This window comes from Melozone crissalis, unplaced genomic scaffold, assembly GCF_028551555.1.
Source record: "Melozone crissalis strain CALT ecotype California unplaced genomic scaffold, PUWL_Pcris_2 ptg000021l_1, whole genome shotgun sequence".
Taxonomy (NCBI): Eukaryota; Metazoa; Chordata; class Aves; order Passeriformes; family Passerellidae; genus Melozone; species Melozone crissalis.
Window position 1 is genome coordinate 525539 of NW_026535799.1, and position 18406 is coordinate 543944.

An 18406-nucleotide genomic window follows, 5' to 3' on the forward strand; every position below is an offset into this window, starting at 1 on the left:
GCGGGGGAGGGGCAGCCCTGTGGTAGACCTGGGTCTGGACAGAGATGGGAAGTGAAGAGGCCCTTGAGGATGGAAGGATGGAGGAGCACCAAGAGACATCGGGCAGCCACCCCCCCCGCCCCTCACCAGAAGAGAGAGAGGGAGAGCCAGCAATGGAATGTGATAGCAGCCAGCCCAGGAGGAGAAGGGGGAGAGTGCGGTGAGAAGGTGCCCGGCAGGGCAGCATGGGAGTTCCAGAGCTCTGGGACAGGCAGAGACTGAAATTTTTAACCCTTTTCCTGCATGACAGAAACCTTGCAAATGCTGATCCTCCTGGAGCTGAATGAGAAAAGAGATAAGAGATGAGATAAGAGGGAATGGGCCACTAGGGAAGTGCAGACGACTCTTGAGTGGGGGGAGAGATGACAGAGTAGCCTTTTGGCTGGACTTTTCTTGTGTGGTGATAGATGGAACCATTTTTTTTTCCTGTGACACAGAGACTGCATTTAGGGGGAGGCAGTGCCTCAGAACCAGGAGGGTTCAGTGTGGGTACCTCTTGGCCCCAGGGGGCGAAAAAATTGGGGGGGGACAGATGTCCCGAAGGAGAGACTGTGCCTTTTTTGGAGTTAGACAAGGCATCCTTGAAAGACAACCCTAGAAGCAGCTCTGGTCCATGCACAGTGGTGAGAGCACTGGGCGTGGAAGGAAGATGTCACGATGGCAAAAGGATTTTCCGGGCGGTGCTGAGTGACATGGAAGCACACGAGGTTTCAACGTGTTTCCAGGGGAAGCCTATGGTGCAAGAAGGACTCCTTTCCTCTTCATGAAATGAAGACTGAGTATTCTAAAGGGCCGTGCTGGACTGAGAGTTGGTGATTTGGGGGAATGTATCGCATTGGGAAATTTGATAGGGGGGAGGAGGAAAATGCTTTTGTAAGGTTTTCATTTTCCTTATGGTTTTTTTTCTTCTTTTCTTGTAGTTTAGTTAATAAAGTTTTCTTTATTTCTAAGCAGGAGCCTGCTTTTCTTATTCCTAGTCACATCTCACAGCAGACACCAGGGAGAGGGTATTCTCATGGAGGCACTGGCATTGTGCCAGGGTGAAACCATGACATGACCCCTTGTGTACCACTCACATTTCTATTCCTCCGCACACCCAGAGGGGGGGCCCACTTTATTCCCCTGGGAGGCGTCTCACTCACTCAGGCTTCTCTTGCTTCCCTCCGTTTGTGGCCGGTCCCCTCGCAGGAGTCTGAACCACGGTACTCAGAGGCCCACAGCTGCTTCGGGGCTCCGGGCTGCCAGGTCCCATCTCACATACACTTCTTTCGCTTGCCTCCTACTCCTGCCACCACCTTTACTCACCAATGATCCTCCACACTGTTTGGTCCTAGGCCGTTGCCCACCGTTCCAGATAGGGCCAGATATCCCAGAGGCCCTCAGTCCTCTTTGGGTGTGGCCTGTCCCAGACCAGTCCCCAAGACTGTTATGAATGACACGTGACCAGCTCTTTAGTGATTTCAGCTTTACTGGAAACAGTCTAGGTAGGGGACCCATGGGGGTGTGTGCACACCACCGCTCCTCCCGAGACAGTGAGGAGGAGGAGGAGGTCAGCTCCACCGTCCAGCAGAGCTGGGTCTTCTTTCCTCATGAGAGTCTCTGAGTAGACACCTGTTGGTTTCAGGCTCATAATCTTTTACTGCTCTTGGCCCACTCTGGTTAGGGTGACGAAAGGAAGAAGTTCTGACCAGGGCCTTTGATATTGTCTGATGTTCTCTCTGTTTAGAGGCGTTATTTTGATTCTTTATTTGCATGGTTGTTCGTTGTTCTAGGGGTTTTTGTTACGTAATCCTTTTCTGCTAAGTCTTATGGGAGTTTCATATTTGCTTATTAGGTGACGTAATCATCTTCTTTATGGTCTCGGTTGGTTCGCCATTTAAGATGAGAGTGGGAGCAGCGGGGGCAATACCCAATGGTAAGGGGATTTACATAATTATAAAACCTTTGACAAACAATTAATAATGAGTTTTACATAACTATAAAACATTAAATAAACAACTATCATTGGAACTTTATATCTACTCCTTTTCAATGTATTCTCTACAACACTGTGGGAAGTTGTGGAACCAAGGGGATCATTGTGGCACTGTTGGGGCCCATGGAACTGTCACCGATATGTTTCATAAAAATCCTTTCTTTAGGATTTTTCCCCTTCTGGGAAGCTGAGGCCCCAGAAAGAGAATGTAAACAATTGTTATCTGTTGCTCTGGAATGTAACAGGTGCACTTGTGATTGGTCCATGTTGCTTGTGTACAATTAAGGGCCAATCAAAGACAAGCTGAGCTCCGTTGTTATTGATTCCTTTTCTATTCTTAGCTTAGCAGCTTCTGAACTTTTCTCTCTATTCCTATTAGTATAGTCATAATGTAATATATATCATAAATTAATAAATCCAGCCTTCTGATCATGAAGCAAGATTCTCGTCTATCTCTTCACCCCTGAAGACCCATGCAAAGCCATGTAACATGGAACCAAGGGGCCAGTGTGGAAACAAGAGGCCATTGTGAGCCTGTGGGGTGTAACAGCCCAAAACACTGAAATGCTGGAGATGATCAAAGGCTCCTTTACTTGAGTTTGGTGCACAGGATAAACACCAGCCAGATATTCTCAAGAGGTCGAAATGATACAAAATTTTACTGGGAAAGTACAAAAAACCAAGAAACTTTGGAAGAGGATTTAATGCAACATCCAATTATACATAAAACACTCATCATAGCAGTAACTTCATTAACCTAGCTCATTTGACCTAGAAATCATTGAACACGTAAGCTATTGAGGTACCTAAAAATGTTCCATATAAAGAGCATCACAAGAAGAAGAAAGAGAGAGAGACAGAAAGACAGAAACTCTATAGAAAGCCACGCATATGACTATCAGTTCCTAGGGTTCCAGTGCAGGTGAGACACAAATCCCAGGAGAAGGCAGGGTCCATACCAGGGGCTGACCTTGTGCTCCATGTTTTTAAGCTGCCGGGCCTTTGTGGGCCTCCCCCAGGTGGGATTTCTGATCACTCGGGCAATCAGGGCTGGGTTAGCACTGTCCCTACTGTGTGACTGATTGACAGCTTGTCCCATGGTGTGTCAGGACATTGATCTCATCCAGCCTCTGACAGTGATCATGGTGACACCAGAGAACCTCATGGAGCCATGGGTCAGTTGTGACCAGGTGGGTCCAAGGACACCATGGTGACACTGGGGAACCTCATGGAACCATGGGTCACTTGGGACTAGGTGGGTCCCAGGACACCACAGTGACACTGCAGAACCTCATGGAACCATGGGTCACATTGACCAGGTGGGTCCAAGGACACCACAGTGACACTGGGGAACCTCATGGGAACAAGTGGCCATTGTGACACTGTGGATCCCCATGGAACCAAGGGAACATTGAACAGGCTGATGCCTTCAGTTTTAGCTATCATATTTCCCAATTCTGTATTGCATTAGTCTGTAACTCTGGACTTCATACAGAGTGTTAGCAAGTTCTCTTCACAGTGTAGTCAGACAAAACAATCCTTTTCCAGCCCCAGAACCGGACATTGTTGCAGCTTCAGGCCCAAAAAGTGCAAACAACAGCGAATTGAGGAGAGCAAACCGGGATGATGGGACTGCATAACCTGAGGCTGTAACTGGACAATTAACCCCAATATTTAAATGGATCAAACCTTAGAAAAGTGTGAAAACTCCTGACCAGTCATCCATTTTGAGTGTAGCCACCGCTGGGCTCTTGTCCTGCTCAAGGTGAATCCTTTGAAGGGCTTTTAATAAATCCCTGCTTTATTCCTTTAATTCTACCCAGCCTCTGCTCCAGGGAGCCTCTCCCGGCATCAATCTGATCAGTGCCCAGAGAGCAAAGGATTGCTCAGGAAGTCTCCCTCCCCCTTGGACAGTCCCATCTGACCAGGGCAAAAATCCAGTAGGGAGGAGAACATTATCTTGGGCCCTGGAAGGTGTCTTCTGCCTTTGCTTCGCACTTCCTTTTCTTGGACATTTGTGACATCTTCTTTGAGGAACTGAGGCTCATGGAGTTGGCACCAAATCTCCCATGGGACTCCTCAGAGTGCACAAAACCCAAAAGAAACTGCACCTCTACCAGAATTATCTTAAAGAATTAATTTTTTCAGGAGTGGAATTAATGAAAAAGATTTCAATGAGCAATTACCTCAAATGATTTTTTCCCATTTTCAAGGTTTTCTCTCATTAGTTTTCTTTCCATAATAGGCAATATAACATTAATTTATAATTGATGTTGAAGTAGGCTGTTCCCTAAGTGTCCTGGTTTAGGGCAAATTTGTTAAAGAATCTGCAAAGGAGGGCCCCTCCAGAAAGCAAACCCACACGGCCCCTCCCCCCTCAACTGGTTCGGGAAAAATTCCTCAGAGAGAAGTGGAAAGAACCTGTTTATTTGACAGACACAGCACCCCCAGCACACAAAATGAACAATACCAGATGACACCGCTCTGAGAAAGATGACAAAATCAGAAAGTCTCTTTCGGGGGTGGTTGCTCTGTTCTCAGTCCCTCCGGCACTGGGGCAGCTGCTGCAGCCAAACAGTGCAAACCCTCAGTGTTCCCAGGTCCCAGTCCAGAGCAGGTTCAAGATGGTCACAGAAACAGGAGAGGAGAAAGAGTCCAGGAAAGAATTTGGACTGTTTAGCTAAACTAGCTAATAAGCAGAGGCCAAAGCAGAGCAGAAGCAAGAGCAGAAAAGAGAGCAAGCAAAGCAGCAAGCTGAAAGCAAGAAGCCAAAACAGCCCTAAGTACTGCCCGTCTCTGTGTCCCTGATAAGAGAAACCCAAACAAAACTTCCACTCTTCAGAGCCGGTCTTAAAGGCACAGAACATATGAATGGGGATACAAGCATCATAATGTCACCCCAGGACACTAAGGAAGTCTTGACTGGTAGGAAAGGTCTTCCTTGAGGTCAGGCACTGCCTCTATGGATAAAACTTTGCTTCTCACATTTTCAACACCACCATTTCTCTCATGGGCCTCCAGGCACCTGCATCTCTTTTCACTTTCTAGAAGGCAGTGAGCTGCATCTCAGCTGCTTTTATTTTTTGGGACAGTAATGATGTTTTCTGTGGTGGTGAAACAGCAGCCAAAGGCCAAAAAACTGAATCCTGACCTGAGCCGACAGAAGCCATGAGAAAGCTGACAACTCTTAGTGAGAACAGAGTTGTGGAGCAGTGAAAAACAACTTGTTTTTCCTCAGAAAGAGCTCTAGGACTGTGGAAAACAACCTACTTTCCTTGAAAAAGAGCTATAGGACTGTGATAAACACTAGCCACCTGTATAAACTGTTTTTTCACTCTTAGATAGAAAAATGAATACTATCTCTCACAAACAACTTTTCCTGCACGTACACACCAGGGGTTTGAGTGACCAATCAATACAGGGTAACAACTTGTTGCTGACGAACTGGGGATAGACAGGGGATGCTGTTAAAAAACCCTATAAAAAGGCTTAGAAAAAGACCCTATAAAAATAGCACAGGATTGATCCTTTCTTTTTGCACCATAAAACGTGTGCTGCATCCCTCTTTATTGAGTGCTGTTGCAGTGCCCTTTTATTTCATAGTTTTTTGGATGGTCTGTTCCAGTTCACCCCCTGTATGTTGTACTTCCCCAAGATTATTCCCAGGTTATATCCCTCCCCTTTTACCCTTCAATCATTATAATCCCCATTTTATATTCCCATGCCTTCCCTATCCATCCCTGTAAACTCTGCCCCTGTTCTGGACCCTTCCCTGTCAGTCTCCCGTAAACCCCTTCCCTGCAGGTTCCGCCTCTCGGGAATTCCTCTCATGTGTGACGCCCCATTGGCCCATGTGACCTGCATTCTCCACCCCCTTATCCCCATTGGTCCCTGAGATGTAGTCCCCTCCTTTTGCTCCTCCCTCCCTGATTTCCTATTGGCTCAGTGATCGTGCTCACTTGCAGTTCTAGTGCTGTATAAAATCCTGAGCACACTGGTGGTTGAGGCTCTTTGGTGCCTGTTCCCTTTGACAAATAAAGCTTCCTCAGAATCTCACACCAAAGGCCTCCCTCTCCTCTTTAGTCTGCTCCCTGATGCTGACACCATTCCAGCTGTGAAGCAGGTGGCTCCAAGGTTCAGCTTTCCCTGTTTCAGGGGAAGCTGTTCCCCACTCATGGCACCGGGGCGCCCCTGAGCCAGCTGTGGACTCCAGCATGGTGTCAGCCCAGGGCTCCTGCTGGGCTGAGTCTGCCCTCAGGCAGGGCTCAGCTCCCTCACAGCATCTCCGTGTCACCTTGGAGCCCCATGGAGAAGACACCTCTGTGCCCTCTGCCCAAAATTTCACTGCCAGGACAGCAGGAATGCAACCCAAACCTGTCTTCAACCTGCTTTGGTGGGGAACTCCTGCACCAGGGGCTTTCTGGCCATTCTGCTGCTCACGGCCAAGACATTTTCCCTGCCCCTCTGCCAGGGCAACGCCCTGTGCCAGTTCTGCTGTGAGGCTTCCTTGGGGCAGTGCCGTCAGTGGTTCCTTCAGTACTGGAACTGGAGTCAGCGAACACGACTGAGCCCTGGTGAGCTCTCAGGTTGGCCAGGGACAACTGATCCACCTGGCCCACCCCAAAATTCACCCAAGTCCTGCTGGAGCCGATGGACCCAGCGGCCAAGAACAACCCCAGAGCCAGGTAGAACCACTCGCCCTTTTCTAGGACACCGCGGTGGCTCTACCCCACTGTGGCCAGGCATTACAGGTGACTGTGTAGGGCCCCTCACCCAGGAAACCCCAGAGCCCCACAGTGCCCCATAGACAGGTAGACCCAGCAGCCCCATCCCACCAGGGAACCAAATTTCAAGACCAATAAATAATTTCAACATACTTTTGACATAGGAAGATTTTTTTTTGGCATTTAAATTCTTTTGAGTAAATCAAGAATTTTGGGAGTGTTATATTGTATTTGCAGGGATGCCCGACGAAGGCAGGAATGATGCATTTAACTTCATGTTCTCAGAAGGCTAATTTATTACTTTATAATACTATCTTATAGTAAAGAATACTATACTATACTATACTATACTATACTATACTATACTAAAGAACAGAGAAAGGATTCTTAGTGAATGTTCAAAAAATAATAATGAAAACTCCTGACTCTTTCCAGAGTCTCGACACAGCTTGGCCATAATTGGCCAATGAGTCAAAATAACTCACACCAGAATCCAATCAAACAAATCACCTGTGGGTAAACAATCTCCAAACACATTCTGCACATGAGCCCAACACAGGAGAAGCAAATGAGATAAGAATTGTTTTCCTTTTTCTCTGAGGCTTCTTAGCTTCCCAGGAGAAGAATCCTGGGCGGAGGGATTTTTCCAGAGAATGTGAATGCCACAGTGTTTGAGATGAGTAATGAGATGGTTGGCTCTCCCAATTAAAGGATGAACGTGCTAAGTGTGTTAAGAGAAGTTGTACAGATGTATAGTTATGTTACTGCAATGTGTCCCCCCGCCCAGCATTGGTATTCTGGTATGATCTTGGTAGTCCGGGCATTTGGGGAGGGGCAGATTGTTCCTAAGAGGCATGGCTTAGCAACACCTGCCCTCCAATCCAGTTCCAAGAAAGCAGTCTACACCAATGGACAGCGACCAAGAGTCAAGAGACAGCCTTTGGGAGGAGCTGGGGCTGCCTGTTGCAACAGCAAGGATATATAAGGGAGAGCAGCCATTGTGTGGATGAGCCAGCCACATGATTACCAGTCACGAAGTGGGGGAGGCTCCCAGTACTGTAATTTTTCCCTTATTTAGTCCTCTTGTTGAATTTTTGTTAAACTTTTAATAAGCCTTTCAAAATTTTGAGAAGTGAACAGTCATTTCTCACAGGGAGAAAAAGTTTTAAAAGAAAGCTTTTTTTTTAGTTTATTTTTTTTCTTTTAAAGACAGGCCATTCCTACCACACTCACAGTGAACCAAAGCCTTTCTCACCACCTGGACACCCACTCACCTACTCAACCCACTCCCCCTGGACTCTGCACAACTCCCAACACACCATTTGTCTGGGGGAATGCACAGACTGTGTCAAGGCAACAGAGCCCAGACCTGGCCTGACTTGCCTGGACCACTGGAAAGGAGGAAATCCAGACCCATGGACACACACACAGACACAGAGCAAAGTTTTGCTCAAAGGGTTTATTGCTTCTTGATGATTGATTATTCAGGAGAAATGGCCCAGGGCTCAAAGGGATCAGGGGGTTCCTCCATGGATGATCATCTCTTCATGCCACTGGAGAGGAAAAAGGACACTGGTCCTTCCAACACTAAAAGACAAACCCCAGAAGGTGACCTCTGGAGCCTACTGGGGCATGGATGGGCTTTGTCCCCAGCCCTGTCCCTGCAGGCACGGCTCACCTAGGCATCCAGAGAGGCAGCCAGGTGCTTCTGCCGCAGGAGAGCCCACAGCTCTTTAGCCACAGGGGGCTGGGGACAAAGGCAGCATTAGAGACACACTGGGGGCACTGGGCTGCACTGGGAGGCAGGGGAGAGCAGGGGGGCCTTGGGGAAGGGGCTGTGGCAGCAACAGGGGTGCAGGAGCTGCTGTGCTGCTGCCCGGAAGCGCTGGGCTCCTGGCCAAGAGGCACAGCTGGGGCAGGGGCTGTGTCCTGGCTCATCCAGGGGGTCCTGGGGTGACAGGGATGGGAATGTAGCAGGGCCCTGGGCAAAGGCTTCCCTGGGGAGGATCCCTGGGGCAGGGCATTGTCTGGGCTGTCAGGAGGGATGCACTGGGCTGTGCTGGGACAGACTGGGATGGCCTGGGCTGTGGTGGCCACACAAGGGGAGGGTCTGACACCGGCAGAACTCGTGGTACCCACCAGAGGCGTCTCCAGGACCGCAACATTGTCTAAATCCAACTGCAGAGAGACCAGGAGACCTCTCTGGTCACTGGGATGTCCCTGGTGCCAGCAAGGGATGGGGGGACACCACTGCCCCCCAGTTCCCTGAGGGGATGCCCTCCAATGCCAGCAGCCTGCTCACCTCCCGGAGATCATCTTGGGTTCCTTCCAGGAGTGCCTGGAAAGGAGAACAAAGGCTGGGTCTGGACTGGACCCTGTGGGGCTAGGGGGACACACAGAGCAGGGAGCAGGATGCAGGCAGAGGGATGGGAATTCAGGGCCTCCAAGGAGATCTGTTTGAGGTGAGGGGAGACCCAAAGACACTGATCTGGGGTCAATTGAGGGCCCAGGGGACAGAGCTGAGGGTGTGGAAGGAGCAGGGTGTGAGGTACAGGGGAGGAGAAAGGAATTGAGGTGTAGGGACATGGGTGGGCAAGGGAGGGGCTTGGTGGGGACAGAAGAATGAGGATGGGTAGGGACAAAACCAACGGGACTGGGAGATGCTGTGGGAGTGGGGGTGAGTCAGGGAATTATACAGGGGGACCCCTCTGCAGTGGCCAGGAAGAAAGGCAAAGGATTGAGGGGGGTCATGGAAGGAAAGGCCTCAGGAATGGTCAGTGGGAGGGCACCTGGGGACCCTGAATGGGACACAGAGGAGGAACCAAAAGGGTGGGATGGGAGGCCAGAAAGGGCAGGATGTGAGGACAGCATTTGGCTGGTGCCTCACCTTGGCCTGTGCTGGGAGGCACAGCAGGATGGAGAAGAGCAGGGCCACACTGAGAACAGCCACCTTCATCTTCCTGTGGCTCTGGGCAGCTCTGCCTGAGGCTGCAGCAGGTGAGGAGCACCTTTATCCCTGCCGGGACTCCTCCCTGCACCCTCCCTGCCAGCCCCCATGTTGGAAAAGAAATGAAATTTAACAAAATGTGTAATTATAGTTTAGTTATGAGTTGTGTGTGAATTGGTTTGTTAAAAGCAGTTTTGCAGTTTTGTAGCCATTGATAGTGTGTGGGTTGGGTTTGTGTGTAACCTAGCAGGTAGTCTTAGGAATTTAATAAATAATTAAACTAGTGCAGGAAAGTAAGAATGCTAACCTGTCTGGAGGCAGCATACAATGCTCTTAGAATAGGATAAGCAGAAGATTTATGATCTTGCTTGTGAACTAAGGAATGTATCACAAGGGGACTGTGACTAGGAAAGGGGAACTGTTTCTTGGAGACTTTGTTATGAATCGCATGTATAAGAGGGAAGCACCCATAGGTGAAATCGGGGGCTCGGGTTTTTGGGATGTGAGTCCCCCAGCTCCCCGGGCCCTTAATAAAGCACCCACAAAACTTATCCGAGTTTTGTGTCATTTATCAATCGGGCAACACCCAGACCAAAGCCTGACTTGGCACAGCCCCCCGTCCTGGCCACAAGCCCAGCCCTGGCACAGAGTCCATCCCACCCCACCTGTGGCACGGATCCAGCCCCCTTGCCCGGCATCCCTCCAGCTTTCTGCACAGGGCAGCTGGCCCTGGAAGGGCCCAGGCACCTGGGGGGCCAAGGGGGGCAGGCAGGGAGACAGAGGCACCTGGGGACCCTGTGGGGACAACCCCCACTCCAACACAATCCATCTTCCAACAGCCCCCAGTGCCAGATCCCCCATCTCCTGCTGCCCCTCCCCTCCCAGAGCTTTCCCTGTGGGACACCCCAGAGCTGAGCCCAGCCCCAAACCCAACATGTGGAAGAACAAGGGGAACAAGGGACATGTGATCAGGTGGTTGATTGGCATCTCAGACACTGCAGACACTGGGGAGCACTGGGCAATGCTGATCATCTGCAGACAAGGCTGGTGACGATTCCCACATCCACACAACCTGATATCCCTTTCCCTGCAGATGCCAAACCCAACCAAGCTCCATGCCAAGAGCACCGTCCAGAGGGGAATATGCCCTGCTGTGCCCCTCATCCTGTCACACATGCAGCCATGGAGCCCTCCCAGAGCACCTGGGCCATGGCCCTGGCTCTGGGCCCAGGCCAGCACTGGCCCTGAGCAGGATGTGCCCATCCCAGGCTCATGGGGAAGTGGGCACCTGTCCCCAGGCAGCCACTCGGAGCTAATTGGGGTAACAGAGGTGCCCTGTGAGGAGGAGGGATCTTGGTGCTCTGCCAGCATCTCTGACAAGCCGTTTGCCCAGGCCCTGAGGCACCAGGATGACATTCAGACATCTTGGGCTTCCAGGAAGGAAAATCCACAGTGAAGTGGTTCCTGAGAGCTGTCTATGGCTGTGATTCCTGTTTGACATTCCAGGGCAACAGTGAAGGGTTCTGCACATCTCTTTCCCCAGGGACAATGTGGATCCATCAGAGAAGTGTTATTGACCAGCTGGGAAAACATTTCAGGCCACTGCCTTGACTGTTTGCTCTGGAACTCACCCAAGGAGGAAGATTTTCCTTGGGGGTTTTGCTGCTTTGTGTCCTTGGAGGAGAGACCAGAGTGTCCTCCTGGGGGATTCTTGACCCGATGGACAAGAGCTGTGACATCATTGGTGGGCTGAGGTCACCTTGGAGAGAAATTGAGGAAGTGTCTACAGGGCCCTAAATAGTGAATGAATGGATGAAGGAGATTCTCACTGTCCTGACCCACTATCCAGCAAAACCACAGCCAAGGGAAGAGGCCTGGTGGAATCAGGGGGGAAGCAGACCTTGTTGAGCCTGGTGCACACTGGGCAGTGTGGGGTGATCCCCTGCTGGTGTTCCAGCTGTCAGTGCAGTCCCACTTCTCTGATGGACTGGATCCTTAAGAAACAAAAGAAGTGATCAAGCTCAGGGGAGGAGGGGGTCTGGTCACACTTCTCTTCTCTGGGAGTTTCTCTCCGAGGGGGGACATTCCATGAGAATTGGGATGCGGTAAAGGACAGGGCTGAGGGCAGCTGCTCCCTCTCTCTCTGGGCTTCGGTGGAGGACGCTGGGAGCTGCTGCTTGGGAAAAGGAATTGGTTGCTGTGGGTGGCCAGAGCAGCTTCCCCAGGGAGGTGCTGTCAGGTGCCTGCAGCACCGAAAGCGTCTCCACTTGGGGCTGCCTTGACAACTCCCCCAGCCCAGCAGACCCTGAGCCCAGATGGTGCAATCAAAGCCTCACCAGAGGGACGAGAGGACTCCTCACAGAGCAGATCCAGCCGGGTTTATTAAGGGAAAATCCCAGGGTCCAGGTGAAGTGAGGGTGAAGAGGGAAACAGGAGCAAGCAGGAACACAACCTCTGCTGAAGGGAACCAGAGGCGAAGAGCCAGAAGTGGGGCTGGGGCCAGGGTATATAACTGGAGGAAGGCAGGAGGGGTCAGGGTACAAATGATCCAATGGAGAAGGGAGCCAGGGCTGGAGATAAGGTGGGGTGACACAGGATGCACCAATGGGGGAGCAGCAATTTTTTGGAAAAAAAAGACAAAACACAGCAATTTCCTGGTGCCAAGACTGTCACCACCCAGGCCTGGTATTTGATGGCACCACCGATGCCCAGATCTGGATATTTCCCTGTGCCACCACAGCCCAAGTGCAGCAATTTGCTGGCAAAGAAAGCCAAACCAGGCAAATACCTGGTGCCTACACCAGCCCAATCTTGTGTTTGCTGACACCGCCAGTGCCCAGATCTGGAATTTTTCAGATGCCTGCACAACATAATTCCAGCAGTTTGCTGGCACAGAAAGTTGGCAATTTCTCAGTGTCATTTGGCAATTTCTCAGTGTCAGCACATTCCCTGCCAAGATCTGGTGTGCGCTGGTGTTGAAGATTGCAATGCAAAATGTTTTCCATTACCATCTGTATGGCAGATTACCTTTGTCAAGTGGGCAGTTTGCTTTATCTCTCTCTTTGAGTGACCACATTCACATCTCCCTCGGGAGGGGACATCTGCTGATAACAGACTATTGAATGTCACTGCATGACTGATAAGAACTATAACATCCCATTGTGAGATGTTCCACCCAGAGGGAGAAGCCAAGCATTGCTACCCAGATATAATCCAGAGGTTTTTGAGACACCAGCACGGCTTTCTCCACGGGATTTCCCAGAGGAACAGCTGCTGCCTGTTCTCCCACTGGGTCTTCAGAGGAAGAACACATCCTTCTCTACAGATTCCCCCCGCTCCAGCAGAACCACACCTGACACTTCAGGAGGGCTGCAGCCACTTTTCCAATTGGACTGCCACCAACATCCTGACCTGCAGGGTGTCTGATTGGGTTCTGACTCTGTCAGTGTTGTTCTAGTGTACTGCATTGTTTATCCTTTTTTTTTCTTTCCCTATTAAAGAACTGTTATTTCCTGCTCCCATATTTTTGCATGAGAGCCCCTTAATTTAAAATTTATAGCGATTCGGAGGGGCAGGGAGGGTTTACATTCTCCATTTCAGGGGAGGCTCCTGCCTTCCTTAGAGGACTCCTGTCTTTCTAAACCAAGACAAAAACCTTTGACTGGACAGGATCTTTTGGATCCATTGTCCCTCAAACAGGCCAACAGGCGACCCTGTTGTAATGCCAAGTAACAAAGAGCAGCACAAATGACACAAAGAAAACATGGCCAAAGAGGGAGAGACCCAATGAGGAAAGGATGTGGTGGGACACTGGCACATTGAGTGAGCTGCACTTCCATAATCTCTAGGCTAGCAGGTCCTGGTCTCAAATTCTTCTCTTAGTTTATTTATATTTTATTTATTTATCTATTTATTTTCTTTTCATCATCAAAAAATATATACAATTAAAAATATGTCATCAAATTTTAAAGATACAATCAAAACACGTTAATTCAAAACTACATCTAAAGATCGGAACATATGTACATCTGTAACTATGAAGCCTAACGCATCAATCCTATTCTTCAAACTCTCTTCATACAGGCGGCAGCTTCTTCTTGAGCTAGGAGGAAAGAGAGCTCTTCTGGACGGGAGAGGAGGACTTTGTGGGTGAGGGAACATGGGAAGAGTCCGGAGAAAACTCCCTAGTAAGACTGTAACCAGCCAGATCTGCAAAATGGAGACACAAAGTTTAACAGAGAGGCAAAGTTTAACAGAGGCCATCATGTAAACCTAAAGCATCTGAAGCTCCATATTTCCTGGGACACATTTCCTGCAAACTTCTAAACAGCTGCACAGGGAAACATGCTCCTGCTGGCAGACACTTGAGGCAGGCCAGGGCACAACCCTGAGCCACTTCCCCAGAGCTAGCACAGGCACAGCCTGGCCTCTGGGCTGCCCTGGGACAGCAGGGAGCCCATAGCCCTGTGCTCTCCAGGAATGGCTCAGCACATGCACCCTCCTGCTCCTCTGCCTGCCCCACAGCTCAGCAGCCCTACAGCTCCAGGGGCACTGGCAGCAGCACAGCTCATTGCAGGGGCACATGCAGGGCACAGCTGTTCCCTGGCAACGTGCACAGCCTCTCTGGGCTGCCACAAGACCCTTCTGTTGGATTTTCGGCTGTTTAGATGGTCTGGAAAGGCCCGAGGTGGCCTTGGGCAGCCCACGCTCCAAAGGATGAGAAGGGACTTCAGATCTTTTCTCGGTCTCAGTGTTTATTAATTGCTTATCTAAAAGATTTTCTCTTGGCCTGACAGAGTTCTGCTCAGCAGTCAGCCATGGGCACACACTGAGAGCCCCCGGGGCGGTAACTTATCTTTATACTCGGAGTTACGTATACAATATTTATCATTTTTCTCTAATACCCTCTACCCTTATTAACCAGTGCACTTTTGGTAAGGACCAATCCCAAAGTGCCAACATCACCACAGAAGATGGAGGCCAAGAAGAAGAAGAAGAAGGAGAAGGGCACGCCCCAATTCCTCCATCTTACTTCTTTAGACCCCCCTGTACAGAAATCTTAAACCCTTTATCTCACACTCCAATTAACTTATCCCTTCACCATTCACCCCAGTGAAATCCTCCTATCCTCATACTGATGTCGTCTTCTGTGTGGGATCAAAGTCCAGCCATTAGACCTTTCTGGCAACATTCCAGGACTCCCGAGCCCCCCAGGGGTGGTCTTGGTCACCCTGCACCCCAGTCCTGAGAGGCTGAGATCCCACATCTCCCCCTTCTGTTTGCACCAAGAAGATCTCTTTCGCTATCCGATTCATCGCACGTTTTAAACATGCAAATATGCATGGGACAACAAGTATGAGGACTAGGAGAACTATTAAAACATAGAATCCTATCTTTAAAATTCCTCTCCAAATGGGAGAGATGTAAAAGAATTCTACCAGTTGATCGATCCATGATCCTGTGATCTTGCCAAGCTTATTTATGCTGTCCTTTATATTTTTGATATTTTCATGAATTGACTTTGAATGATCTGAGAGATTCATGCAGCACATCCCTTCGAACTCTTCACACCCATGTCCATGAGCGAGCAATAGATAATCGATTGCCGCTCTGTTTTGAAGAGTCGCCTGTCTCACACTACTGATGTCTTTTAACATGTCATCCAATGTGACAGACACAGACCGCGCATGTTTGCTCAACCAACAACCCATGCGGTCGATCTGAGTCAAGGCCACCCCTGATGCTGTTTGAGGTGAGAAGATTGCTGTAGCAATACTCGTTTTCTTGTCCCAAGAAAACATTTTATCATTGCAATCTGCCGCATATTGTTCTATTGATCTTTTTTCTTTGTGCCTTTTCTCTTTTAACATGTTCAAATCAGGCGATAGCATTGAAATTTCCCCAATGCTGCATGGACCTCCCGTGGCATTAGCAGGAATGCCGTGCCAAATTCTGTCCCCGCAAATTAAGAACAAACCCCGTGGCAATTGCACCGGGACTTGGATCGATCCTTTGGTGGTCTTCTTTGTATATTTACACAAAGCTGATGCATTCTTATAGAATTCATGAATGGGAGTCAAATCGATAGTCTTCGCCTTTGTGATCTTTGGAGCTTCAAACTGCATGCAGAGTCTCATTGTCATGGACCCAAAAATCTCCAATTCCTGAGGTTCTGTAGAAGCCACAGGAAGCAGATGTGTCCAAGCACACCACTCTTTTACAGGATCTTTAATGACCTGCGAAATGTTAACTGCGGAGTGCCCTGGAACTGGCCATTCGTCCACTGGCAATCCAACCATGCATGCTGAAAATGGTTTTCCTGGCCTCGAATGTGTCAGGCAAATACTATCTAAATTCGCTGCCCGAGCTAAAGTCTCCCATACATTTTGCCTTGGTTGACTAACAGGTAAATTTCCCCCGTTGCTTACTGCAATGAATGAAAGAATGATGCACATAAGCATCATGAGACTCATTACTTTGCTTTTATGTGAAAACCCCCAAAGTCCTTAGTTTCTTTTTATTTCTCTTCCGGGTCGTTTTTCGCAGTCTGAGTCTCGACTTCTGTCTGAGTACTCGTCTCTTTGTTTCTTGGATCAGCGTTCTCCTGTTCTCGCGTTCGGAATGGCTTCACGTGCCGCGCCGACACCCACTTCAGACCTCGATCTGTGGAAATACAAGCGAAACCCTTGTCCCAAGTGATTAGTTTGAAAGGACCCTCTATTTGTCCTGTCTCTGGGTTTCTGATCAAAACTAAAGGATTTTCCCTTAGCTTTGCCTGTGTGTTGTTTAGAAAATGTCTCACGATTGGTGGATTAGGTTCTGAGGATGAGCTATTTAGGAAATTCAGCACGTACAGTGCCTTATTTAATTTCATGTGAGGTGTTGCCTCTGGCTCACCCCTTCTCTGTCTGTCCAGAAGGGATTTCAGGGTGTGATGTGTTCTCTCAATGATCGCCTGACCTGTGGGTGAATGTGGAATACCAAACGTGTGTCTGACACCCCATCTTTTCAGGAATCTGTCAAGCACCCTGCCTGTATACGTTGGACCATTATCTGTTTTTATCTCCTGAGGCACACCTAATGCTGCAAATGCTTGCAGAAAATGTCGGCAAGCATGGTCTGCTTTTTCCCCAGCATGTGCTGAAGCAAAGACTGCACCTGAGAATGTATCTACAGAAACATGAACATTTTTGAGCCTCCCAAAAGATGGATATTTTGTGACATCAGCTTGCCACAACTGAAGACTTTGCAGCCCCCGCGGATTGATGGCCCCGGTAGAAGAAGGTGGCTGCACAAGCTGACAGTCTGGACAAGCACTAATGATCTCCCTCGCCTGACTCTTTGTGAGACGAAAGGACTCCATTAGCGCTTGCGCATTCTGATGAAAGAACGCATGACTTAACCTTGCCTGCTCAAAAATGTCCGGCAGTGTTTGCAAAATGGGCATTGTCAACCTGTCCGCCCGAGCATTCCCTTCCGCTAAAAATCCCGGAAGTGTCGTGTGCGCTCTAATGTGTGGGATAAAATACTCTCTTTCCCTGCTCTCTAGCAGTGTTTTCAAGCTTGTCAGGTATGAGTATAAAACCTCATTACTGACTTCTTTCAAGAGCGAACCCTCCAATCTCTTGACCACACCCGCAACATATGCGGAATCTGTCACCAGATTGAGAGGCTGTTTGAACAACTGAAATGTTCGGACAACGGCTGCCAACTCCACAATTTGTGGAGAGCCCTGAACCATCCTCATGTCTGATTCCCAATCCCCTGTCGTTGAGTCTCTCCACATGATCACTGACTTGTGTGTCTTCCCTGAGCCATCCGTGAACACTGTGATCCCGTCCAAAGGTTCTTCACTTATTCGTGGTTTTGCTCTATAGCATATTTGCGATTGCAGTATTCTGTGTTGTGGAAAGTGGATTGTGCAAGTTCCTGGGAAAGCTAACAACGCAATTAACAGGTCTTTCGATTGTTGCATTGCCCAATCGAAATAGTCTCGTTTCAGAGGTAATCTGATGACTGAGAATTCTCTTCCTGCCATTGTCAGCAACCTCGTTCTTGCCTTTATGATGATTTGTGCTGCCATCTCCAAATCTGTGAGAATCGTTTTCGCAGGCCTGTGTGGTAGGAAAATCCACTCTATGATTATCAAAGAGTCCTTTTGTGATTCATCCCATTGGAAGATCAAACCATGGAACTGCGTTTTCTTCCCCAGCACTGCCAACTGAAAAGGCAACGTTGGAACAAATAGATGTGCCTGCGTTTTCTGTATCGCGTTCGTGATTTTCTCCAACTCTTTTCTCGCTTCTGGCGTGAGTGTCCTGGGAGAACGAATGTCTGTGTCTCCTCTCAAAAGATCAAGCAGCGCTGGAATGTCGCTGTTTGTGATTCCCAAAACTGGTCTCATCCAGTTGATTTCTCCCAAAAGCTGTTGTAAATCATGCAAATTGTTGACCTTTGTGCTGATCTCCACTTTTTGAGGCTTTATTGTTTTCTCTGAAATTTTCCACCCTAGATATTTCCAAGGTGCAACCTCTTGAATCTTCGAAATGCTGATTTCCAGACCTGCCTTTTGCACCTCTGCGATCACACAGTCGCGAGCTTCTTGCAGCTCCTGTCGTGTTGATACTGCAATGAGCAAATCATCCATGTAATGAATGATCTTCACCTTCGGAAATTTCTTCCGTGCTGGTGCCAAAGCTCGTGCCACGTACCATTGACAGA